The sequence below is a fragment of the Ursus arctos genome, unplaced genomic scaffold, assembly GCF_023065955.2.
Source record: "Ursus arctos isolate Adak ecotype North America unplaced genomic scaffold, UrsArc2.0 scaffold_37, whole genome shotgun sequence".
NCBI classification, from domain to species: Eukaryota; Metazoa; Chordata; class Mammalia; order Carnivora; family Ursidae; genus Ursus; species Ursus arctos.
This window is the reverse complement of record NW_026623053.1, coordinates 20,956,027-20,984,014: the sequence shown is the minus strand read 5'-3', so window position 1 is coordinate 20,984,014 and position 27,988 is coordinate 20,956,027. Positions and strand designations below refer to the sequence as shown.

The window sequence follows — 27,988 nt, the reverse complement described above, 5'->3', positions numbered from 1 at the left end:
CATAGATAAATTACAGTGCTTGCGTGTGGGTGATGAAGAAGACGGATGAGTAGAGAGAGAGGCAGAGGGGGTTGATATTTGACCTGTGCCAAAAGTACAATAAATTAAATATCAGTGTCTAGAAAGAGATATGTTGATCCTTAAACAACCTGGGTCTGAACACTGTGGGTCCACTTTTAAGTGGATTATTATTTTTTTTACATTACAGTACTGTACATGTATTTTCTCTTTCTGATGATTTTCTTATTGACATTTTCTTTTCTCTCATTTATTGTAAGAATGCAATATATGATATATATAACATAGACAATATGTGTTAATAGACAATTTACGTTATAGGTAAATCTTCTGGTCAACAGTAGGCTGTTAGTGGTTAAGTTTTTGGGAAATCAAGTTGTACAAGGATTTTCGACTGCATGGTAGATTGGCGCTCCTAACTTGTGTTGTTCAAGTGTCAACTGGATATTTTAAATATGATTGAGATTGTATATCCAAAACAAGAGTAGTTAATTTAATTTATTGTTCTTGAGATTAAGTAGATAAATAGGATCACGTTGTTTTTTACATGCACGTGCATGGGGATGAGTATTTTCTCAGTGTGAAGTTATTTCCGTGTGAATGTACATCATATCGCATATACCGTGTGCTTGTGACAGATCCTCACTCCCAATCCCGGTTCCACCAGCTCTCTACCTTCTCCATGTTCACACCAGGTAGCAACATGGTTGTGGAAAAAGACATAACTGCATCCACTGATGTCACTTTAAATTAATGAGCACAGTCTTACGTGAGCTCTAGGCACTCTCTAGCAAGTTGAATACATTTCCTGGTGTGTTCGTACTCCCGCTCTGAGACCACTATTGTTGCCTCCTTTCTCCTCTCTTTAATCCTCTAGCACTCCTTCCTCCTCCTTTAATCCCTGTATATGATATTTTCTGTTTCGCTGAAAAAATGAAAGAAATGAAATGATTTATACACATTACTAATCTACCCATATTCTTTCTCTGCCTTCCCTTCTGTTTGGATGAGTTGCCCATTCACGGTTCAGACCAGCTTTTGGTCACACTGGCTCTCATCTTTTCAAGTACAACGCTTTAGCAATGATGCATCCCTGCTCTAATTGGCATCATCCAGTTTTCCACTCCGCTGACTCGTTCTCGTGATCATACAAATATGATGTAATATTATTCTTTTTAAAACAAACAAACAAAAACCTTTAGCACACATATACCCCTAGATACTACTAAATCTGTTTACTTTCAAGCAAAATTTATTAAAATATTTGTCTACATTTGCTATTTATAACTCTTCTCTCCTTCTTCTTTTTTTTTTTTAAGATTTTATTCATTTGTTTTAGAGAGAGAGAGAGCATGAGCAGGGGGAAGAGTAGAGGGAGAAGCAGACTCCCCACTGAGCAAGGAGCCTGATGCTGGGCTCAACCCCAAGACTCAGATCATGACCTTAACCAACTGAAGGCAGACCTTAACCAACTGAAGCACCCAGGCACCCCTTATTCCATTAAACCTTATCTAATTAGGCTTTTGTTTCCACCAGTTTTGCAAATCTGCAGAACAGATTTTGTCAAAATCACCAATGACTGTCATGTCAATTTTCAGTGCTCACTTTACTTGACCTATTAGTTCTCATTTTAGTGATGTATTGACTCCATTGCTTTCTCCTTAATACATGATCCTACAGGATTTTCTCTTCATTCTCTTCCCGCCTCACTGGCATTCCTTCTCAGTTTCATTTATGGATTCCCTGTCTTCTGAATCTTGGTATGCCCCAGAGTTCAGTTGCCAACACTTCCTTTACACCCTCACTCTTTTGAAGATCTCACCACATGGTTTTAAATGCCATTTATTCTAAGAGCTCCTAACTCTAGACCTCTAGCCTGAACTTCAGCATCACATTTCCACTTGTCCATTCAACTTCATGCAGGTGCCTAATATTCATTTCAAACTCAATATTCCTAAACAGACTCCTTATTCCATAACTCTTCCCCATCTGCTCTTCCCACAGCCTTCATCTCATAAATATAATTCTCACAGATGCCTTGGAATATTCTTACACATATTTAGGGGACAACCTTGGGGTCCTCCTTGACTCTTCTTTTTTTTTTTTTTAAATCATACTCATGAATCTGTTAACAAATCCTACAATTTACATCTTTGAAGCACATACAGAATCTGACCATTTCTACAACACCCTCTATGACCATCTTGGTCTAAAATGCTACCATTTCTCTCCTTGCTCCTGCCCATTTCTCTCCTTGCTTCTGTCCTAAAATACTATCATTTTTCTACTTGCTTCTATCCTGTTTTAAAAGCACATCAGAGGATCCTATTAAAATACATGTCAGATAATGTCACTTCCATTTTCCAAATCTTCAAATGACCTCCCATTTCTCGCAGACTAAGAGCCATAGTTGTTTTTTTGTTTTGTTTGTTTATTTTATTTATTTTTTTGTTTTGTTTTGTTTTAGAATAGCCCATGAGTCCTTTCTGGAACTTCTCTGAGCCACATCTACAACTTTTCCCTTACTCCCTGAGCTCTGGAATGCTGAACTGATTCAACAAATATTTAGTGAGCCCCTATAATGAGGTCAGCATATTTGAGATACTATGGGCAAAGTAGTAAACAACGTCTGGTGGCTTCCTTGTTTTTCTTCAAACCTACTATACACATTACTGTTAGGTTTGCACTTGTTAGTTCTGTCTAAAACACTCTTTCACCATACGTTCACATGGATGGTTCTTTTCTCCCCTCAGTTCTGTGCGGCAGTAAGGACCTGGCTCATCTTGATTCCTTCTTCTCATCCCACAGTAGTATGCCCTACAATCTTAACTCTCCTTTGTTTTTCTTCATACCATTTATTACTAACTGACATGTTCTACATTTAATTATTTTGTATTTCTATACATGAGAACATATCAAAAATTGTGTGACAACAAAAGACAACAGAAGAGAGAAAAGAAAAACAAATACGTTATTTTTAAAAGCAGGGATATAAATAACATAAATGAAAAACATGAAGATTGTATTTATTGAATTTTTTTTCATTTAAGTATATACAGTTAACTCTTGAACAATTGGGGGTTAGAGATTCTGACTCTTTGTGCAATTGAAAACCTGCAAAGAACTTGTGACCCCCAAAATTTAACTACTAATAGCCTACTGTTGACTAGAAGCCTTACCAATAACATAATGTCATCTAACACATATTTTCTATACTATGTGTATTATACACTGTATTCTTATAATAAAATAAGCTAGGGAAAAGAAAATCATAAGGAAGAGAAAATTCTTATACAGTTATAAAAATACGATAAATGCTATAAAAAAATCTGCATATAATTAGACCCAAACAGTTCAAACCCATCTTGTTCAAAGGCCAACTGTACATTGTCCTGTTCATATGCCAATATTAAGAAAACAGAATACTGTGTGTATAGCTTTTTGGGGCTCACTTGTGAATAATACTTCTTCATTAACAAAGATGTTCTACTTGGCTTTTAAAAAGACTGATAACAGAGTAGTGCTGAATAAAATCTTTCTGATTGTTTGATTATCAAAATATTATCCAAATTCAAGCAAAGAGTACACAGCCAAAATATTGTCTATGCTAATTAAGAATTGGAGTCCTTGCTGGGAGGATCCAAGTGGCTCTCCACTCTGTTCATGGATAAAAGCCAATCCTAATCTAGCTATTGGCTGTGTTCATCACCCCAAAATGTTTGCAGATAGTCTAATGCAATCAGAGTCTTTATTTTGATGTATATTTGTATTTTGGTTTACTTGTTACAACATGTGATAAATATCTTATATAATTTTCAGCCTTTGTTGTTTAAAGTGGTCATTTTTTCATTAGCAAAACAAAGAGGTAGAAGCCACGTTTTTGAAATAGATTGCTTGTAAGGCTAACATTCATGAAGCTATCCATTTCATTGGAGTTGTATACCTGTAATTTGATAAACCATCACTAACCTGGGATTGGCTTTGAAGTTTCAAAACCTAAGCTTCCTTCTAGTGTTACTACTGTAAGTAATAGATAATAAACTCAATTGTTTCATAATATTATTCCTAAATATTTTAAAATAAAGTTTTAAAAATTACGTTCGTAACACAAAGATCGTGCCAATAGGTTCTAACATATTAATTAGTCTTTTAATGCTCAATGGAAAAAAGCACCCAATTTCTCACCATAGCATTGATATCTTTCAAAACAAACACTCAGTATATCTTTCCAGCCTCCTAACCCATCACTTTCTCTAGTATCTGTGTGGCCAAAGCAAGCACAACTATCACTTATTCTGTAGAATATTTACTGACATTGCTTCCTACTTCCTTCTTCTCAGAATTTACTGTATTTTCGCATAAAATTGTGTCAAAACTTCTCTTCTTAATACTAATCACAACCTGCTTTTAATTAGGTGAACTAGAATAAGGTTTTAGCAAATCTTTCTTCCCTACAAAATGGTATGATCTTTGAGAGGAAAAATGACTTCTTAGACCTTTGTCTATTAGAATCTAGCAAAGCGGTTCTCAACCAGAGATGATTTTGTCTCCCAGGGGACTTTTGACAATCTCTGGGGTCACTTTTGTTTACCACGACTTGAGGGTGGGGTGAGACTGGCATCTAGTGGGTAGAGGCCAATGTTGCTGCTAAACATTCTACAATGCACAGGACAGCTACCACAACAAATGATTATATGGCCCAAATAGTTAATAGTGCCAAGGTTAGTAAATCTTGCTTTGGCATTTGTCCTTATGTGGTTTCTCCCTATATGAAATAAGTTTATCAGTTTTGGGATATCTGAATAGTGTTGCTAAATGCCAACATTTTCTTTGATTTTTTGTATGTTATAAATTTTATTCTACTTTTAAAATATTTATTTATTTATTTGAGAGAGAGAGAGAAAGAGAGAGAGAGACTGTGAGCAGGGGGAAGGGCAGAGGGAGAGGGAGAGAGAATCTCCAGCAGACTCCCTGCAAAGCACAGAGCCTGATGTGGGGCTCGGTCTCACAACTCTGAGATCATGACCTGAGCTGAGATCAAGAGTCAGTTGCTCAACTGACTGAGCCCCCCAGCCACCCCTGTTATAAATTTTAAATTACTATCATTTTCATTTTATTTTACTTTTTTATTTTTAGAAGATTTTATTAATTTGAGAGAGAGAGAGTGAAAGTGAACAGGATGAAGGGCAGAAGGAGAAGCAGACTCCCCCCTGAGCAGGAAGCCCAATGCAGGGCTTGATCCTGGTACTTCGGGATCATGACCTGAGCCAAAGGCAGATGCCCAACCAACTGAGCCACTCAGGCACTCTCCCCCACCCCCCATCATTTTCATCCTAATAGGACTTCCCAAGATTTAGGACTCTAAGTTTCCAACTTTTCTCTTGCTCTCCCACTTTCTCACCAGCTTGAGTAGAAAAGAAAGAAGAAATTAAGGAAAGATCACACAGTTTTATATTACACGGAGCTAGTTAAAAAAAAAAAAAAGTGTGATGGTGTTTTCTGCAATCTGTTGAGCTTTAGGTCTCATTTTGTTTCCATAATGGGATACAACCTCCAGTCTCACTTGCTCCTTTCAGATTGATAATTTCATCTATTTTAGTCCCTTGAAAATTTATCAGACTTCCAGATTAAAAACTTTGAATATGACATAAAAAGAACTTGAAATAAAAATACAAACTGTTGTAATGAATCATGGAACTTTGCATCAAGAACTGGGGATGTACTGTATGGTGACTAATATAGCAAAATAAATATTATTAAAAAAAATACAAACTGTTTTACTAAGACTACTCTAGATGAAGAAACCCTGGAACAAGATTACAACAAGAACATTGTGGAAGGGAGACTTCAGATTTGTGATTTCAGGAAGTAAGGAGAAAGAAGGCAAGAGAAGGCTCTAACTGTTGCTCTCACTTATGCTCTTCTTCCCCCCCAAACCCTTTGCCTACACTTATCGCATTAGTTCATTTTTAGAATTCTGTGTTGCAAGAATTTGTTTCCCTAGTTTACTCTATTTCTCCTCTGTGCCTTGGTGCATACTGGTTATTTTGCTGGAATATCCTTTTAATCTTTGTTTATTTGCCAACTCCTACTGATTCTTCAGGATTATGCTCAGTTTACCTCTAAGAAGCCTTTCCTGATAATCCACACCTCCCAAAGGAGACACAGGTATCCTTCTTAGACACTCCCTTAGCCCTTTGTGTTGTTTACTAACAGAGTGCTGAACACACTGAATTACAATTATTTACTTGTTGACCTCCTCCATGAGGGAAGACTGTGTCTTCCCTTCAGTGTCTAAGTAATTACTTTCTGAACAAATGGATAAAAGAAACAATAAAGAATAAAGTCAGAGAGTTGTTGTGGTCTTTGGAAGTACTGGAAACTGAATTTGCGAGATGCCCAAAACCAAACTTTTTTTTAACCCAACCTTTTAAACCTATGTGAGAATTGAACATGCAAAGAGAGAAAGAAAAGTCATTGTGTGGATTTAATTTTACATGGGCCAAAACTTTCTTGTTTGTTCCCCTACTAAATTGCTATTTAGATAAAGTATGGTAAGAATTGCAGTTATTCATATCCCAATATCTCTGTGAAAGAAGTGAGCAAAAACAACAACATGGGGTGCCTCGGTGGCGCAGTCCTTAAGCATCTGCCTTTGGCTCAGGGCGTGATCCCGGAGTTCTGGGATCGAGCCCCACATCAGGCTCCTCCGCTAGGAGCCTGCTTCTTCCTCTCTCTCCCCCTGCTGTTTTCTCTCTCTCACTGGCTGTCTCTCTGTCAAATAAATAAAAATAAATAAATAAATAAAATAAAATCTTAAAAAACAACAACAACAACAACAAATGGTGTATTCTATCTATGACACTAATTATTTGGCAAATTTATGTGAAATGTAAATTATAAGAAAATTGAATAAAATATAAGATTATGAGCAGATTTCCCATAAGTACATTCTCACAAAGGCATTTGTATTAATTATAAAATCTAATCTTGAAAGGAACTTAGGTATCATCTAGACCTTTCCTTTTATCCTACAAAGCAATATCCACAAACACTTGCATGGAAAAACAAGACTTATACTGAGTGGTTGGAAACACTTATAGGAAGAGGAAGTGGCTGAATAATTCTAAACAAGGGAACTGTTCTTAAGAGGATATGCAGCCACCATGCGGTAGCTCAGTGTCAGACACGGCAAAGGTATTTGATTTCTTATCCTGCTAGTAAGCAACACCTGAGACTCAAACCAAGGAAACATTATAGTAATAGTAGAATATAGATCGTCCTGATGGTCTGAACAGAATAGTTTAAGTCCTCAGAAAAATTTCTTGCTCCTGAGTGTAGATGAGAAAGTGGGTCCAAGTGAGGGGCTGACCCCTTCCACTGACCTGTTCTTAAACACGCAGTATAGGAGTCGTTTGTCCCAAGCACAGTGGTGATGAGCTATGATTAAAATATGGAAAAGCCAAAAGCGAGCATGGTGTAAATGTGGTAAAACCTCATGTTGTTTTCTGTAAGTAATCATGACTCCTGGAAGCTCAGCCCACAACATCTCCGTGTAGAGCCTGGGAGATTTCATGTGGAGAGCCTGGCCCTCGCACCAGCAGTACTTTCTGAAATCTCTGAGACGGATGTGAGCTTTTCAAGGAATGTCATCGCTCAAGGAGAATCACAACAGTCATCTATGAATGAAAAGAAGATACCAGCTGAAGAAAACAATCCTATTTTGAGGTGGAGGAAAGAAAGGCAGTTGGGAAGACTGAAACAGAAAATAAATTAGGTTTTTATTTTTTATTTTTCGTTTTCACATTGAACTAGGTTTTAAAGCGGAAAAATATAATAATACCCAAATGTTGATAATTATAACTTCATTTAATGATTTTATTGCACTAGGTAGTCAAAGAACAGCATTTCTAACAAAATATTGCCTTAGCTTGGTTAATTTTGAAATAGGCAAAGAAAGCAAGGATCGAGATATTGGCTATTGGCTATATGGTGTGTTGGTAGTATGGTCTGATTCAAAGAATATCAATGGTTGATACAAGTGAATTTTGATGTCAGCAGAGCAAAACGTATTATCACCTAGGACTTGGCCACATAAGGGAAGAAATCTAGGAAATAGAGTTTATATGAAGTTTACTTTCCCTTATGGGAAAAGTATATATTCCTTCATAAAACAAATGTTCTTTTTACTGGCATAAAAGGCAATATAAACGTTTAGCCACGTTGGGTAAAGCGAAGTCTATAAGACTATCTTAAAATTGATGGTATTTTTTCCAGACTTTTTCTAAACTGTAATAGGAAATATTACAGGATTTTTCTTTTCTATTTCAAAAAAAAAAGGTGTTCTGAAGTTAAACTTATCAAAACAAGAACAAAATTTTCAATAGCAGTATGAAAGTTGCAGCTTTTTGTGTAACTGAAAGAGGAATGAGACAGTTTCAACTCCAACATGTCATTACTCCAATCCTTGCTAACTGAAAATCTAATGGGCCCATTAGAGAATTGAGGTTTCAGGATAAACTATTGTCCTAAATCTGGACACACAAGTGAATATGGAGAGTCACGGTTAATATACACTTGCCTGGAGAAACAAACAAACAAGCCAGTAAGAACACTTAAATGGTAATCTTGACGTAATTCTGGAGGGAAAGTATGAACTAGCATGACAGTTAGAAATTCTGCGGACTACAGTCTTATAGGGTCTTTCACATTTTCATGGGCTTTACTTTCAGAAACCTTTTAATATTCTTATGGTAAGGATCTGACAAAGATAACTTCTTGGCTCTGGCAGGGGTAAGGAAAGAGTAATCATAGGGAAATATGTTCTATATAATGTGTTATATTTATATAATGTGTTCTACTCTCCAGAAAGAAAGTAGTTTGCCAGAGCCCTAGCTCACCTGCGGGAAGGAATTCCTACCCACTTCAACCTCCTGTAGTCTTACTGACTCACCTAAGGAGAAATATATCACCACAAAAATACCAGTGAAAGTCAAAGCCAAGAGACAAGGCCCACTAGAAGACTGAGCTTTAATTATAAAATTATAGAAAGCTTCATCTGTCCCACATTGTAGCACCACGTCAGCAGAGCATCAGTATAAGAGTGAGTTATAGATCAAAGAATGGAAAGACACAGACTTTCTCTGAGGAGGAGTGCACAGGAAGCACAAATTCAAGAATGGAGAAAAAGTAAAAACACTACGAGCATTTAAAAGTTCTGGCCCCAAACATCAAACACTGAACACAGCTCAGCTCCTATCTAGTAAATATACACTTTTGCACTGATAGTCTATTTATTTCACTTCCCATTACCCAATCTATGTCTTTATTTCAACAACGACAACAAAATTATAAGGCATCCCCCAAAAAGGCATTGCAAGGCATGCAAAGAATACACACAGTCTGAAGAGACAAAACAAACTACAAAATTAGACTGAGATATGATACAGATGTTGGAATCACCAGACAGGGAATGTAAAATAGCAATGATTAGTATGTTAACGGCTGTAATGTAAAAAGCAGGCAATAGGAAAAAATCAAGGGTATGAAAGCAGAAAGATGTAAATTCTAAGGGATCACAAAAGAACATGCTACATTTATAAAAAACTAACAGAAAAGAATACCTTTGATAGATTCATCAGTAGACTAGACATAGCTAAGGAAAGAAGCAGTGAGCTTGAGGATGGGTCCATAGAAACTTCCCACACTCACATGCAAACAAACAAACAAACAAACAAAAAGAAAGAAAGAAAGAAAAGAAAGGAAAAGAAAAGAAAAGAAAAAGAAAAGCCCCAGAAGACAATATTCAAGAAATATGTGATAACTTTAAAAAGGTATAACATATATGTAATAATAATAAGAGACAACGAAGCAGAAGAAATGTTTAAAATAAGAAAAGCAAAAGTGAACATCTAGCAAAATAAACACCAAAAAATCTGAATGTTTGCATATGATATTCAACTGCAGAAAACCATAGACAAAGAGGAAATCTTAAAAGAAACCAGAGAAATGAAAAACGTTCTTTATATAGAAACAAGTATGAGAATTATAGTGGGCTTATAGTCAGAAACCATGCAAACAAGAGAGTTGAGTGAACTATTTAAAATGTTGAAAAAATCCCCCCCCCACACATAGAATTATATATCCAGTCAAATAATCCAAAAATAGAAGGAAAAAGACTAAGATAAACAAAAAACTCCAGGAAACAGACCATTCCTGCAAGAGGTGTTCAAGAAAAATGTTTCAGGGAGAAAGAAATGATATAGGTCAACAACATGGTTCTCCATAAGGAAAAGAAGAATGTCAAAGAAGAAATATATGAAGGTAAAGTAAAATCTTTTATTTTTCTCATTCTTAATTGATCTAGTAGATAAATATTTGTTCAAAATGGTAATAGTAACAATGTTTTGGGTGATTATAGGATATGGATAAGGGAAATGAATGGTAGCAATGTCAAAAAATGGGAGGGAGGAACTGGGAATATTCTGTTACAAGTCATCTGCACTATATGTGAAATACTCTAGCATTATGTGAAGGTAGACTTAGACTAGTTGAAAATGTATATTGGAAACTCTAGTGAAACACTAAAAGATTCTTTTAAAGTATAGTTGATATGATAAAAAATTAGATAAATGGAATTATATAAAATACTCAAACCCAGAGAAGATGGATAAAGAAGAGATGGGAGGAAGAAACAAAGAGGAAATACAGTTAATGGAAAACACAAATGTGTTAGTATTAATCTGACTCTATTAATAAACATTTAAATATAAATGGCCTAAATATGTCAATTAAATGGCAGAGATTGTCAATCTATAACCATACCGGACTCACCTATATGGTGTATACAAGAAACTACTTCAGATATAAAGACTTTGAGATATACTTCTAGTTGAGTTTGTTTTCAACTAGTTTATCAACCCATATCCAAGTCAATAAACTGGAGAGCATGAAGAAAATGAAATAGGTATACATCTAATACAATATATGCAGGATCAATATGCAAAAAAACTAGAAAACACTGATGAAGAAATAAAAGAGCATCTCAATAAATTGAGAGATATTCCATGTGTGTGGATTAAAGAACTCAATATAGTTAACATGGCAATTTTTCTCAATATGATCTATACCAGGTCTTTTTTTTTTTTTTAAGTTAACTCTATGCCCAATATGGGACTTGAACTCAAAACTCTGAGATCGAAAGTATCATGCTGTACTGATTGAACCAGCCAAGGGCTCCTTCTCCACTTGATCTATAGACTCAATTCAAGCCATACCATTTCCAAGCAAGTGATATAAATATCAACAAACTACTTCTAACATTTATGTATTAAAGGAAAATACCTATGGGGCGCCTGGGTGGCACAGCAGTTAAGCGTCTGCCTTCGGCTCAGGGCGTGATCCCGGCCTTCTGGGATCGAGCCCCACATCAGGCTCCTCCGCTGGGAGCCTGCTTCTTCTTCTCCCACTCCCCCTGCTTGTGTTCCCTCTCTCACTGGCTGTCTCTCTCTTTGTCGAATAAATAAAAAAAAATAAAAAATAAAGGAAAATACCTAGAGTAGCCAGCACAATACTGAAGAACAAATTTGGATGATGAACACTTTGTGTATTAGTTTTCTCTTGCTTTTATAACAAATTACCAGAATCTGGGGGGCTTAAAGCAATGTACGGTTGACCTTTGAACAACATAGGTTTGAACTGCACAGGTCCACTCACATGCAGACTTTTTACAGTACAATACTGTAAATGTGTTTTCTCTTCCTTATGATTTACTTAATAATATCTTATTTTCTCCAGCTTACTTTATTGTAAGAGTACAGTATAAACACTTATAACAGAGAAAATATGTATTAATTGACTGTTTATATTATCAGTAAGGCTTCTGGTCAACAGTAGGCTGTAGTTTAGTTTTTGGTGAATCACAGTTATATGCAGTTTTTTGACTCTGTGTGGAGTTAGCACCCTAACCCCTGCTATGTTCAAAGGTCAACCGTGTTTATGTTGTCTTAGAGTTCTGGAGGTCAGTAGTCCCAAATGGGTCTTGCTGGGCTAACATCAAGCTGTGTTCCTTTTGAAGATGCTAGAGGGAAATTCATTTCCTTGCTTTATCCAGCTTGTAGTAAATGCCCGAATCCTTAGATCGTGGCCTTTTCTTTTTTCAAAGCTAGCAATTTTTGGTCAATTCATTCACAAGCTGCATCACTCTGACACTACCACTTCAGTCTCCCTCTTACACTTATAAGGACCCTTGTATTAACATTAGGTACCTCCAGATAGCGTAGGATAATCTCCTCATCTTAAATTCACCTGATTTTTGACTTTTTTGTTAAGGAATTGCAAATGTCTTTGTGTTTCTTTTTGTTAACAGCTTTATTAAGGCATAATTAATATTTTAAAACATCACATATTTATATAAATTGATGAATTTGGACATGTGCATACACCTGTGATACCATCACCACAATTAAAATAAACATATTCACCATCTTTTAAAGTTTTCTTGAGTCCCTGTGTTTTCTTGTTTGTATGTTTGCTTGTTTTGTTTGTAGTAAGAGCACTTAATATGAGATATAACCTCCTAACTAGTTTTTAAGTATATAATACTGTATTGTTAACTACAAGTACTATGCTATACAGCAAATCTCTAGAATTTACACATCCTGTATAATTGTGACTTTATACTTATTGAACAATAAATTCTCATTTCCCCCTCACTATTCTATTTTCTGCTTCTGTATGTTTGACCATTTTATATACTGCATATAAGTAGAATCATGCAGTAATTGTCCTTCTTTTCACTTAGCATGATGTCTTCCAGGTCCATCCATGATATCACAAATGACATCAACCTTTTATAAGGCTGAATAATATTCCACTGTATGTATATGCAACATGTTCTTTATCCATTAATCTATCAGTGAACATTTGGGTTGTTCCCTTATCTTGGGTATTGTGAACAATGCTTCAATGAACATGAGAGTGCGGATATCTCTTCGAGATCCTGATTTCAATTCTTTTGAATATATATCCAGAAGTGGGATTGCTGGAACATATGATAGTTCTATTTTTAATTTTTTGAGAAGCCTCCATACTGTTTTCTAACATTTGTTATTGCTTGTCTTTTTGAAGATAGCCATTATAACAGATGTAAGTTGATATCTCATTGTGGCTCTGATTTTCATTTCCCTGGTGATCAGTGATATTGAGCACCTTTTCTTGTGTCTCTTAGCCATCTGTATGTCTTCTTTAGAAAAATATCTATTTTTTAAAAGATTTTATTTATCTGTTTGAGAAAGAGAGAGAGCCCACGCGGGGAGAGGGGCCAAGGGAAAGCAGGCTCCCTACTGAGCAGGGAGCACAACTCGGGGCTCAATCTCAGGACCTTGGCATTATGACCTGAGCCAAAGGCAGATGCTTAGCCGGCTGAGCCACCCAGGTGCCCTGAAAAATATCTATTCAGATCTTCTGCCATTTTAAAAATAGAATTGCTTGTTTTGTTTTGTTTGTTTGTTGCTATTTAGTTATATGCATTCTTTATATATTTTTTATAATATATCTGTTACTCATGAAAGTAAAATTTATAAGTTGAACAGAAGAAATTCTGTTTTGTAAGTGATACTATAAAGAGAATGAAAAAACAAACCATAGACTGGAAGTAAATATCTGCAAAACACATATCCGATAAAGGAATAAAGTACTAATATTTAAAATATGCAAAGAACTCTTAAAACTCAACGATAAGAAAACAAGTAAAAATGATTTAAAAAGTCTAAATAGTACTTCAGTATAGAAAATGATTTAAAAAGCCTAAATTCCACTTCAGTGGAAAAAATAGGCGGAAAATAAGCACATGAGAAGATGCTCAATATCGTTTGTCATGAAGAATTGCAAATTTAGACAATAAGGTACCATTGTACAAATATTAGAATGGCTCAAATCCCCAATTCTAACAATACCAATTGCTGGCAAGAATGTAGAGCAACAAAAATACTCATTCATTGCTTATGAGGATGCAGAATAGTACAGCCACTAGGGAAGATAGTCTCAAACTTTCTTACAAAGCTAAATATGGTCTTATGAACTAGCAATTGCACTCCTAGGTTTTTATCCAAGTTATTTGAAAGCTTATTTCCACACAAGGACCTGCATACAAGTGTTTAAATCAGCTGTATTCAAAACTGCCCCAAACTGGGTACAATAAAGACGTCCTTCAGTAGGTGACTGAATTACCAACCTGTTATACATTCATATCATGTAATAGTATTTAGTGATAAAAAATGTGCTATCACCCCCCCCCCACAAATACATGGAAAAATCTTTAGTGCATATTGTTTAGTTAAAGCTAGTATGAACCAGATACTTAATATACGATTCCAATTATATGACATTCCGGATAAGCAAAAATAGAGACAATAAACAGATCAGTATTTGTCAGGAATTATACCATTGGATAGGCAGGGTAGTTTGAAGAGTGAAACACAGGATTATTTCAGATAATGAAAGTATTCTGTATGATACTGTAATGTTGAGTAAATAACACCATACATTTGTCAAACCCTTTAGAATCTTGTAGCACAAAATGTGAACCTCATTATATACAAATTAAAAAAAAATTGGGAAGTTGAATGATACAAGGATAGAATGCAGAATTGACAAAACAATCTAATCATTTGAAACACTCATGTGAAACGACCTCAGTGAAGGGGTGGAAAATAGGCTGCATGCCTAACAACTCCATAAATGAACGGATTTTAAAAGGACCAAATGCAAGAGAAACTGTACAGTAACACTGCAGTCTAATGATGAACCTATTTCCTCCTGGGGATCATGTGAACAGCTGTGAACTGCTTGTGTTAGTTTCTAGAGGCGGCCATAACAAGTACCACACACTGTAGCTTCACTTACAGAAATTAACTGTCTCACAGTTCTGGAGACCCAAAATCTGCAATCGCTGTGTACTTTGGGCTATGTTCACTCTGAAGGCAGTAGGAAAGGTTCTGCTCTAGGTCTCCCCTAGATCCTGGTAGCTCCTTAGCTTGTAGCAGGGAGAACACGGTGTTTGTTGAAGGAGATCATTGAGAAGACATGTTCAGCATTGACCTACAAGCTGGACCTAGGCAATCAAAGGCTTCTCACTCCCTCCCCTGTCCTTTGAATGCATATCCTGCCCATCATTCCCACAGTGGGAGCTTTCTTTAAGCACACAGCCTTGAGAGAGCAATGTGTTGTTGAGACCATCTGAATGGTATATGTGACTGAACCCAATTAAAGCCTCCATATCAATTTTTTTAAGGTTCTAGTGGGAAGATGTAGAGATCTACTCATCTCGTGGCTGCTCAAGACAACCCTGGTAAGTTCCATTGTTCCCTGCCACCTACCAATTTAGAGTAAGCCTCTTTCTTCGATCTCTCCCTACGCTCAGCTCCGTGTGCTGTGGTCAGTTTCAGATTTCACCTGGGAAGCTTCTGAGGTTTTAAACCAACAGTGCTCTCTTTATGTGCTTATCTCGCCCAAATTTCCCCTCTTTGTAAGAATCCTAGTCATATTGAATTAGGGGACCACCTGGGGGGGGTTCAGTTTGGTTTGATTTGAAGAACTAAAATTATGATACAAACCTAACTGAAGAACATTCTACAACATTTCTGATCAATACTTCTCAAAGCTTGTCAAAAGTGTCAAAGTAATCAATAAGAAAAGTCTGAGAAATGATCAGAACCCAGAGGAGCCTAAGGGGACATGACAAATATACTGCGTCACCATGGATGGGTTCCCAGAACATAAAAAGGATGTTATATAAAAACTAAGAAAATCTGAATAAAGTATAGAATTTTAATTAATAATAATATATCAAAATTAGTTAATTATGTATAACTGAAGTACCATACTAATATAAATTGCTAATGATAGGGGAAACTGGGCATGTAATACACAAAACTTCTGTACTATCTTAACAATTTTTCTGTAAATCTAAAATTATTCTAAAATAAAAAATTAATTATTTTTTTAAAGGAATGAATTGTTTGCCTTAGGCCTATAACCTACTCTTTCATCCTAAATCCTTTTTCTCTAAGGCAATTAAAGATAATTGCCTTATATATTTTTACAGCCTAGTTACTATTTAGGAGATATAAATTCATGATTTTCACCTTTGTAACTTTATTAAATTTGAAAGTTAATGTTATTTTTACTCCTTAGATGCAGTTTCTCTTTTGTAGTGAAATAACCTCATTATTTCAAGAAATGAATTTTTTCCTTGCTTTTTTGCTAACTAGGTATTTGACGTAGACAAATCACTTAACACTGAAGAAGTGATTGGCAGACTTTTCACTTACCTTTTACTATTTCTTTATTTAAATCCTATACATATACACATTCAAATAGTATATACTAAAAATTAACTAGTTTCATATATATTTGCCTTCACGAAATCATCATGATATAAATTCAGCTATTGCAAAGAATCTTGGAATTTTATTTATTTTAAATAATGTGGAATTTCCGATAGGAAGGAGTCCACAGACCCCAATCAAGAAACTACAGTACTGGGGCGCCTGGGTGGCTCAGTCGTTAAGCATCTGCCTTCAGCTCAGGGCGTGATCCCTGCGTTCTGGGATCAAGCCCCACATCGGGCTCCTCTGCTGGAAGCCTGCTTCTTCCTCTCCCACTCCCCCTGCTTGTGTTCCCTCTCTCGCTGGCTGTCTCTCTCTGTCAAATAAATAAATGAAATCTAAGAAAGAAAGAAAGAAAGAAAGAAAGAAAGAAAGAAAGAAAGAAAGGAAGAAAGAAAAAGAAACTACAGTATTAAATGACCTCAAATTCAATAGTTCTATTAAATAAATGATTGTATTTAGACTCATGAATCCCAACATAGTCAAATACCTTTTTAATGCATCTGAGTTGCTGGAGGTCCTTTAGCTTTGTGACTCTGATATTTACTCATCTAGCTGTTCATTTATTCAGCAGCTACTTGAGTCTCCTCATGCTGAGGAGAGTGGTAGGTGCTAGGGATATAAAGATGAAAAGACATAGTTCTTGCCCTGTGGTCAAAGTTTACACACAGAATAATAATAATAATAATACTAGTGATAATAATAATAATAAAACATTTATACGTGGCCATTTGATTCCTGCATGATTATTTAGAAGTTTCTAAAGTCATTAAGAAAGCAAGTTAAGAAACTACATTTGCAACGAGCAGGAAAACAAAAAAATCCTCTTCCATGATTAGTGAGTTGTTTTTTTTTTATTTATGGCAGCAGGGTCTCATGTCAGTGATATTTTTAGAAGTGGGGCTGAAAGAAAAAAATATATAAATAAAAGAAAAATTCTCAAGCCAAAAGGGAAGAGCTGAGGGCATGCATGTATCAAACCTTCCATTTAATCTTCCTGAGATACAGCTTCCCAAGACACAGTCCTCTCCTTCAATAACCCTTTTATAAAGTAAGTGTTTAACAAATATTCTTTTACTCTACTAAAAGAGTAGCCTTTAAATGACTCTCCTATGTATAATAAATTTAAGCACGATTAGAATTTCTACTGGATTCAAAGGTAGGATTTCTCTTTTATTTGTTATCTGGACCCAGGTGTTACCAATCAAAGTCCTGGTTATTTTTTTCTCTGATTAGTTGATCTAGTTTTAATTAAATACACTGTTAATATGTAAAATTAAGTGTTTTAATTTTCTCAAGACATTAAAAGAAAAATATTATTTTCTATTAAAGTAATTAGATATATTTATTATAATATAATCCTTTCAACTTGAAAATATTTTAGTATATTTACAGCACTAACTGTAGCAACATCATTATGTTCTAATAATAGTAAGAAGAATGATCACTTTCTAGATACTTCTGTTTTTATTTTTAAATTAATAGCTCAATAAAATCGTATCCTGTTTGGGTTCACTGTTGTGTCACTTTTACTATAGTGAAATAATAGCTAGTGTTTTTACTTAAGTGGGCAAAACTTCCAAAATACAATTACTTTTAATCTCATAAAGACATTTTACAAAAATTAGATGAATTATCTTCCTTTGCATTTCTGCTTCTAAATTGATCATATGTCAATTATATATAGCTAGAATAAATATATGCCTAATATAAAATTCATTATATTTTTGATATCATAATATACCAAAACTTTCAAATTTACACATATATTTATTAATCTTATCATAGAACATTACTATGACCAAGAATCACAAGTAATGTTATTTCAGTACCCTGTCTTACGAACACCTTATTTTCTCAAAATACATAAGGAAAAATATAGCATGGTCGAAAATTGAGTTCTAACTTGTAGAGATTTTTATTTTTATCATGGAAAAAAATATGTCATTGGAAAGGAAACAAGGCATAGATCATAGTTAACTAAAAAATTATTCAGTAAATCCCAAATTCTAGCCACATGCTTCTTTGCAGAATAAGTTAACTACACTGAATATATTCCTTACTCCATGACCTTAATCTTGAGGAGTAACTGGAGTCAAAATTAATGTGACTGTATTGTCAGTTTGTCTACTTAACCGGATCTGAAAATCAAATTTCGCATAACCCCTTGTATTGGTAGGAATTTAATAGATACTTATTAATGTGATAGTAATCACTTCCTTCTACTTTAAACCTTCATTTTATTTTTCAGGAATGTGTTCATAAATATTAAACTGGTTTAAGAACTTAACCAGTGAATTTGAAGAAATTCACTTTCTTTTAAATTTTATTTTTAAAAATTAAAAAAAATGTCATTGAATTTATTCTCTTCCTTTGTTTCATGACTATCTTCGTTGTTCATGCGGTGCTGGCCTTTGTTCTCACTCCCTTGTTACTTCAGCAGAGTTTCTCTCTCCCATTCCAATTTGGTCATTCAATCCAGTTATACACGCTCCTGGACAAGATCCGTGATACCATTTTTAGAGGAAAAACATTCTCTGGTTCATTCATTTTCTGTGAAACCTGGTTTAGTGCTACTTATTTCTGGAATAAATCTCCTGTTTATCTGTGGACAAAATGCTCTGCTCTTGAAATTTTTGTCCCTCTTCCTTTGCATTTGAACTTTTTATTCTGCCTCACAGATTTGCGCACTGAACCCATGTCTCTTATAATGCAGTCCCTTGAAAAGCCAAACTCTACTCAATCTTTAAAAAGGAAAGCAGTATTTATTTTTGGTAGTGTGAAGTTTCACTGATTCCCATATCAAGAAAATCATATACGTAAAATGATTGTAGAAAATGTGGAATGTAGTGTTTTCTTTGGGGACTATTGAGGGATTTCAGTAGAAGAATGGTCATTGTTTCATTTGAAAAGTGAATTCTTGAACCTTTAAAATTTATGACTGCAGCTATGTACAATAGATTGTGAGTAAAACAGATTCAATTTCAGTGCCTATAAAGGTGAAAAATATTCTCCCCCCTAGGCATACATATTTTCTCTGCTGGGTTTCATTGAAAGCTGACTTTTTGTGAAAAAAAAAAAAATAGCAGGCTAGAGTTATGATTTCAATAATATAAAACTTTGTGGGCAATTTTAGGTGAATTTGCTCCTCTGTACATCTTTTTGATTACATGTCCCATTATATTCCAAGATTAATAAGATGGTAAAAAGAATTAATGTATCTAATTTGATAATTTTGGGGAGACAAAAATAAAATGTCTGTAATTACCAGCATGGATTTTTGTTATTTTCTTTGTATGTTCTCTTCTGGGTATTCTCTTTGTAACTTTCCACAGTCCTATTTAGACCAGGTATGCAGATCATTCTAACAGCTTTATTGAAGGAAAAAAAAAAAAAAGGTTTTACTTTCATTCTAGTCTGAAGTATCTATCTGTTCAACATACTATAAACAGAAATCTACTATCAAAGTTTCCTCTGAGAATAATGTTTTTCTCACTTGATTTAAAAACCATTTTTTATAACCTCTGTCCACTCATCTGTTCAGTTGGTTTTAAATAATTTTCAAGAAAATGCTTCCAAGTTTCCCTGTATCACATAATGACACTATTTTTTTTTTCTGAAGAGAGCACAAATTTAGGTTATTTATTTTGATAATAAGTATACAACTACAAGGGATCTTATAGCACTTAATTTTATATTTATGTGTAATTATATATTTGATAATAAGTAGATAGGTTTATTTTTCCCAATGGCTTAATATACCTTCCAGTGGAAAACTAATTTTTTCTGCATTGATTAATTTTCCTAAATAATATATTATAATCTACATAAAGGCAAAATCCTCCATACATCTAAAAATCTTTCCCATTTATCACTGGGCGTATAGTTGGCCCATGCTGAATAAATGTGAATGAATAGGAGACTATATAGCAATGAAGAAACCCTTATCCAATCTACTAGAAGAGACATGAAGACATGTGGTCAGTGATCAAGAACTGTAGGCAACACTATCAGGGTAATTCTCCAAAAAGATTAAGATTTAGGCAGGAATGTTATAGCAATAGTGGGTTCGTCTTGGAAGGGGTGGGTGGCATCAGTACTTTAGATCCTTACAAGAGTCACCATTTGAGAACCATAATTAATAAATTGATCATCTAGTTTGTTACCTTTGTTTCTTAGATGGGAAAATTGAATTCGGGAAGGTTATGTGAAAGAATTCAAGGTCAAACAACTAATTATTGGCAACCCTGAGATGATGATTTACAACTCTTGACACCTAACTTGATCTTTTAAATTACAAAGCAATGACAACTTAGTTTACATTTTAAATAAAGAAGATTTTTTCCATATTAAGGAAATGTAGTCTATGATTAACACTAAAATTCACAGTCACCTATGGTTTGCATTCAAGCATACTTACAACCTGATAAAGACCTCTACAATAACTACTGGTAGATTCATTCCTTGGTTTCTTATTCTGTGCTCCTTTTGCTACTCAGAATCATTTTGGTACTTCAAAAACTAGTTAGTGATAGATCTATTAGCTCCAGCTGTGAATACACATTGAGGAAAGCAGAAATTTCTGAAGGTGTGAAAATAGCACTGAACTCATATTCAAACTGAACAAGGTGTGACTCATTAGAGAAATGTCAACTACCTGTTCTAACTATACTAAATGTAAAGCCAATGTATGACATGCAGCAACAAAGATACATAATTTTGTGAAAAGAGTCTCTGCCAGACTTAATTTTCACCATAAAAGGGGAAGTAACAGGCTAATGATACATTGATTCTGATAAGTTTTTAGATTATGGTATTTTTGACATTCTAATTAACATATTAAAACAATCAATTTTAACCTGGACAATCTCTAAGACATTATGCTTTAGCTTTGGGGTGTTATTATGAAGTATTAAGTGATGTATTTTTCCTTTCCATCATTGCTTCCTACCCTTTGTACTGTCTTGACCCAAAGACAAAATTGAAAAAAAGGCACCAGCAACATAGTGCCCTTAGATAAAGATTGATGTAGTAGAAAACAAAAGAATAAATAGAAGACAATTCTCAGACTTTTATTGTTAAGATAGTTTTTGTCTAAGCAATATTGAAAAATATATGATCGTGAAAATGCTTTTTTCCCCAGTCAAGAGAAGATCCCCCAGGCTACAAGGGGAGAGAGAAATACTAAAGGGAAGTGTTATGGTCTGAATTGTGTACCCTTAATATTCATGTGTTGAAGTCCTAACCCCTAATATCTCAGAATGTGACTATATTTATAATAAGAACTTTAAAGCAATAATTAAGGTAAAATGAGCCTTAATCTAATATGACCGGTGTCCTTATAAATAGAGATTAGGGCACAGACAGGCACAGAGAGAAGACCATGTGAAGACACAGAGAAGACAGCTATCCATTAACCAAGGAGAGAAGTCTCCAGAACAAAACAACCTGCCAACATCTTGATCTCAGATTTCTAGCCTCCAGAGTTTGTTTGTTTGCGTAGTATGTATGTATGCATGGGGGGGTTGGGGCAGAGGAAAAGAGAGAGAGATAATCCCAAACAAACTCCATGCTGAGCATGGATGATGTGGGGCTCTCTCCCAGGATCCCAAGACCATGACCTGAGCTGAAATCAAGAGTCGGATGCTTAGCCGACAGAACCAGTCAGGCACCCCTCCAGAGTTTTGAGAAAATAAATTTCTGTTATATAATCCACCCACTGTATGATAGTTTATATGGCATCCCTAGTAAACCGGAACAGGAATTGAGAGATTTAAGTGCTGGTATGAATTGTGTAGTTTTAAAGAGCCTTCTGGCCTGCCTGTCTTCCCACTCACATTAGCCTTATAGGTAAGAATATTCTGATAATCAAAGAGATGTCTCTGACCTCTTTCTGACATGACGCAAGAGGCGAACCCTGTAGGAGTTCAGCGTGTGCGGATGGTATGCTCTAGTGAAGTGGCCGTTTCCCATGTTCCTTAGTAGCTACAGATATTACTTATAAAAGACTTGGCAAGTCTGAAGGGGTCTTGTGATTATGATGAAGGGACACTTCATTTGAAAGGGAAGGAACGTCAAGATAGTTGCCAGAATGTGAAGGGAGACTCCTTTCCTCTGTGGGGCCGGTACTGGCATGCAGGCTTGATTGTGTCTAAAGACCACATGATATTGAACATCTCAGCAAATGCCAAAGGTAATCTGATGATAACCAGAAACTAATGTCATGATGCTTCATAAATGTACTGAAACATCAAAACTCTTGCTGGAGGTGGTGGTGATAATGAGAACACTGTGGAGTAATTGAATTTACGCTGACTTGCCAAGATTTTTGGCTAAGATGGAAGAGGTGTGTCAGTTTGGAACTTCAAGAAAGCAGGTACTGCAGTGCCCACAAGAAATAAATTGAGGGTAAGGCTGACAAAAGAAAAAGGAAAGGAGGTGCAGAAATAGTAAAGAAAGCCTTTAGACTGTGAAGTAGGTCTGACATCTGTTAAAGGAGAGGAGGGAGAAAGAAGGATTGGGTACTAACAGTTTCTGACTACTAATAGTTCTGAGAGACGTGCAGTCATCCTAACAGGCTCTGGTGCAGAGACGGTGCAAAGAGGAGTCTTGCACTGGATGGAAATGTCCAGGCCATAGAACCTCACTAGGCTCAGTTACTGGCTGGGAACTGCCCCAAGCAAACACAGCGTTGGCGTGAATGCAGCAGCGAATCTCAAGGAGGCTGCAGCTGAAGATTGTTAGCTAAATGCGCTCAACGAGCCTTTACTCTCTTGGAGGGAGATCTGGGTAGTACACCTCCATGGCTGATATACAGGGTATCCAGTTTTAGATAAAATTTATTTATAAAAATATGAAGAATTCTCATCTGAGGCCTGTGGTTTCAGAATATTTACTCTGTTGTGTTTGACATTATAGCTAAAATAATTATTATTTAAACTTAATTCCGAAAGTTATTCAAGTCCATGTGTAAGGAACTATGGATGCTTGCAAATGGCCACAGATTGCTGCTGTTCCTTCCATCAGTGCGGGGGTCTAGCTCCCCTTCCTTTGAACCTGCAGTGGCATTGGCACTTGCTTTGATCAATTGGGTGCAGCAAAAGTGATTTTGTGCCTGAGTTTCAAGAGGCCTGTGGCTTCTGCTTTTGTTCCAGATCATCACTGAGCAAGCCCAAGTTAGCCTGTTAGAAGTCTCTTGAAGAGAGTCAAGGCATCCCAGCCAATAGCCTTACAACTGTCAGTTACGAGAATGATGCTACCTTAGATCATTGGCCCCTGCAGAGCCACCTGCTGACTGCAGTCACATGCACGAACCCAAGCAAAATTAGAAAAACTGCTCAGCTGAATTTAGTTCAAATTGCCAACTCACAGAATCATGAATTGAGAGTCTTGGTGCTTTTTTTTTTTTTAAAAGATTTTATTTGCCAGAGAGAGAGAAAGAGAAAGCGAGAGACAGAGAGCACACAAGCAGGGGGAGTGGTAGGCAGAGGGAGAAGCAGGCTCCCACTGAACAAGGAGCCCGATGTGGGACTTGATCCCAGGACCCTGGGATCATGACCTGAGCCAAAGGCAGATGCCCAACTGACTGAGCCACCCAGGCATCCCGAGTCTTGGTGTTTTTAATCCACTGAATTTAAGTGGTTTGTTGCACAGCAAAGGATAACCTATTCACACACACACACACACACACACACACACGATATTCCATATGCAATATAAGTTGTTCAGAAGAATTTGAAAAAGAGTCAATATTCTTATGTAATGTTTTTCAGTGAAGTGTGAACTGCTGTCACATTTAGAAATATTGAACTAATGAAGAAGGTGAAAATTTGCTGTACATTTAAATTTAGAATTGTTTAAAACTACAATGAGATATCACCTCACACCTGTCAAAATGGCTAAAATTGACAACACAAGAAACAACAAATAGTGGTGAAGATGTGGAGAAAAAGGAACTCTCATGCATTGTTGGTGGGAATGCAAACTGGTGCAGCCATTGTGGAAAGCAGTACGGAGTTTTCTCAAAAAATTAAAAAGAGAACTACCCAATGATCCAGTAATTGCATTACTGAGTATTTACCCCCAAAATACAAAGGCGTTAATTCAAAGGGATACATGCACTCTTATGGTTATTGCAGCATTATTTATGATAGTCAAATTATAGAAGCAGCCCAAGTGTCCATCGCATGATGAGTGGATAAAGATGTGGTACACACACACACACACACACACACACACACACACAGAGGAATATTATTCAGCCCTAAAAAAGAATGAAATCTTGCCATTTGCAATGACATGGATGGAGCTAGAGAGTATTATGCTAAGAGAAATAAGTCAGTCAGATAAAGACAAATACTATATGATTTCACTCATATGTGGAATTTCAGAAACAAAACAAATGGGCAAAAGAAAAGAAAAAAAGAGAGACACAAACCAAGAAACACTCTTAACTATAGAGAACAAACTGATGGTTACCAGAGGGCCTGTGGGTGGGGGGATGGGCAAAATAGGTGAAGGGGATTAAAGAGAACACTTTATGAGCACTGAGTATGTACACAACTGTTGAAACACTATATTGTACATCTGAAACTAATATAGTGCTGTATGTTAACTATACTGGAATTAAAATGAAAACTTAATAAAAAATAATTTAAAACTTTGAATTATTTTATTAATAAAAAATATCCACCAAGTTAGTATCTAAGTTATATCCTACAATTGACAAAATAAAACAATAATATATAAATAAAATATAACAAACTATAATAAAATATAATGAACATGTAACACTATTTGTCAAGGTTGGGGGAAAATTGTGAAGGAGTCCAGTTATAGGGACCAAGAAATTCCCTAAGAGTAAAGCCACGCAAATTGGCTGTGACAAATCGGACTGTAGTGTAAGTGCCTGACATTAAGCTTTTTGATTGTAGTATAAATTTTGGTACCTCTTTCCCTTGGCATTTTATGGAGTTGGTGATTGTATAATATTTCTTTGCATGGATACAGTGGTTTGTCTAAGCTATTTTCATACTGCTGGATATTTAAGTTGGTTCCAGTTTTGGCATATATAATATTTGAATACATATTACTAATATTTCACAGACCATACTTTTGGTAATATCTCCCAAAGTAACTCAAGGACATTTCCCAAAGTGTGGTCTGTGGAATATTAGTATTATGTGAAATAATCATAAGTGATTTCTGTGTGTTTTGGGGATGTAATAGAAATGAATACATGTGAATGCTGACACTTTATACTACTCCTGAAGATATGCAAAGCATATTGAGTTTCTTACAGGCTCTGAGGAGTACTATAGTAGAGAATTTGGTTTGAAATAGTTTAGCTCAGAAAGTTCCTGACATATTTAATCAAAGAAATTTTTCACTGTGGCTCTCTACAAATAATTCTGAGAATATTTATGTTCACATGAACACAATTTGAGGAATACTTATCTCTAAAATTGGATGACACTACATCCTAAAGAAAGTCCTCCATAAATATTGTTTCTCACAGTGAAGTTTTTGAAATTTCTTGAGTGGAAGCAAGTTCCAGATCATATTCTGACAGAATCTTCAAATGTAGCCGTTAGACTAAGGTTAGGATTAACTCTCCTTGTGACAACAGATCACCCAGCACAGTTATCACCTAACTGGAAGGGGGGTTGTACCCTTCACACTGGAAACATAATTTGGCTGAGTATGAAATTCCCAGAACGATTTTCCTTAAATTTTTTGTATTCACTGTTACTTTAATTTTAGGCATTTACCAACACAGAAGAAAGGCAGAGTTTATGCTGATTTGTGTTCATTTATGAGAAATCTAGTTTTACTTTCTTCATTTTTTTCCCCTTATCAAATGCATGTAGTTTTTTGTCTCCAAAAATCTTGTTGTATGTACTGGGCAAATGGAAAATTACCTTGTTCTGTATATTTGTATCATTTCAGATCAAGAAAATGTATTTTGCTTTATATTTAATTACTGCTTTTGTTCCTGTTCTGTGTTTTTGCCTCAGGAATGCTTATTATGAAGCCTCCATTTGTGTGTGTGTGTGTGTGTGTGTGTGTGTGTGTGTGTGTGTGTGTAGACAAATCTATCACCTATCACCTTCTCACTCATTAATTTTATACCTTTGTTCTTTTCTGCTTGGTTATAGGAAAAAGAAAATTTCTTTAAGCTTATCTTCCTTATAACTGCTCCACAGGCATTCCACTCCTTACAATCTCCAGGACAGCATGTAATTCTCAAAATGAAATGTGATTTTTCATGTGATCACTATGTTACATTATGTTCCCTCCCTCTTTTCATCTTGGTTTGTGTCATCCTATCATCTTTTTGAACTTGGACTGTTATGTCCTTTTGCCTGTTTCTTTTGTTCCCAAGAAATTGAGAACTCTTGCCTTCTACTAAGGATACAAAAGTTTTCTTTTTTATTCTCATTATTTTTTCAAGTAACTTACATAGCTACCCTATTTCATTGAATCTACAATGCTATCAACTCTAAGACGCTTTGTTTTCAGATGACTAAGGAAGAAAAAAAGTCAATGAAATTATAAAATTTCCTAATACATTTATTGTTATCTGAATCCCAATTTTAGACATGTCAAAATATATTAAAATTATATGTATTAGAATAAATAGAATACAATATATGATTTTTCTGTAACTTCAAGATATTATTCCTTAGTTTTTTCCCAAGTTTTCTTCCTCTAAGACCCACGTATTATTTGTTTTTTATTTATTTTGAAAAATAAAATGTATGCGAACTCTAACAACAAAAAGGTATGCAGATCTCCCTTGCCTCTCTGTTCACTATAAGCCTGGTGCCGGTGTTCAGTAAGAGTGCTCATACATCCCCCCCTTTCTTTATCCCTTTCTTCTCCAGTGCCGGCCATGTTGCAGCAAATGTTGAGAACTCGTTCTTTCTGATAGCTGAGTAATATTCCATTGTATATACGGACCACAACTTCTTAATCCAGTCATCTGTTGAAGGGCATCTCAGTTCCTTCCACGATTTAGCTATTGTGGACAATGCTGCTATGAGAAACAAACTGAGGGCTTCAGAGGGGAGGGGGGTGGGGAATGGGATAGATTGGTGATGGGTAGTAAGGAGGGCACATATTGCATGGTGCACTGGGTGTTATACGCAACTAATGAATCATCGAACTTTACATCAGAAACCAGGGATATACGGTATGGTGACTAACATAATATAATAAAAAAAAATTTAAAAAAAAAAGAGTGCACATACATCCTACCTTTACATCTTCACACTTACTGCTCTTTCCAGCTAGAATGAGGGTTTTTTGTTTGTTTTGTTTTGTTTTGTTTTTAAATAGGAACCTGATGGTGCCTTTCCTTACCTCCTTCTACACATTGTTCAAATGTCACATTCTCAATATGGGCTTCCCAAATACCTCTTAAAATTTCAATACTCTATACTCCCAGATCTTTGTCTCTGCTTATTTTTCTCCATAGCACTATTTACTTTCTTTATATTGTCTGTTTCCTTTAAAAGAATTTAAGTTCTACTTGTTTTGTCTGCTGTGTTTACTACTGTATTCTCAATGCATACCATACA

General features: G+C 35.4%; 1 long non-coding RNA gene across 3 annotated transcripts in view; it reads left to right on the top strand.

The window, feature by feature from the left end:
* Positions 1–27,988, top strand: part of LOC113266165 (uncharacterized) — a 137,174-nt gene that overhangs the window by 49,061 nt on the left and 60,125 nt on the right. For all 3 annotated transcript variants that reach the window (XR_008957177.1, XR_008957178.1, XR_008957179.1), the window contains exon 4: positions 15,311–15,367. This is a non-coding gene — a long non-coding RNA (uncharacterized LOC113266165). The remainder of the gene's footprint in view (positions 1–15,310; positions 15,368–27,988) is intronic.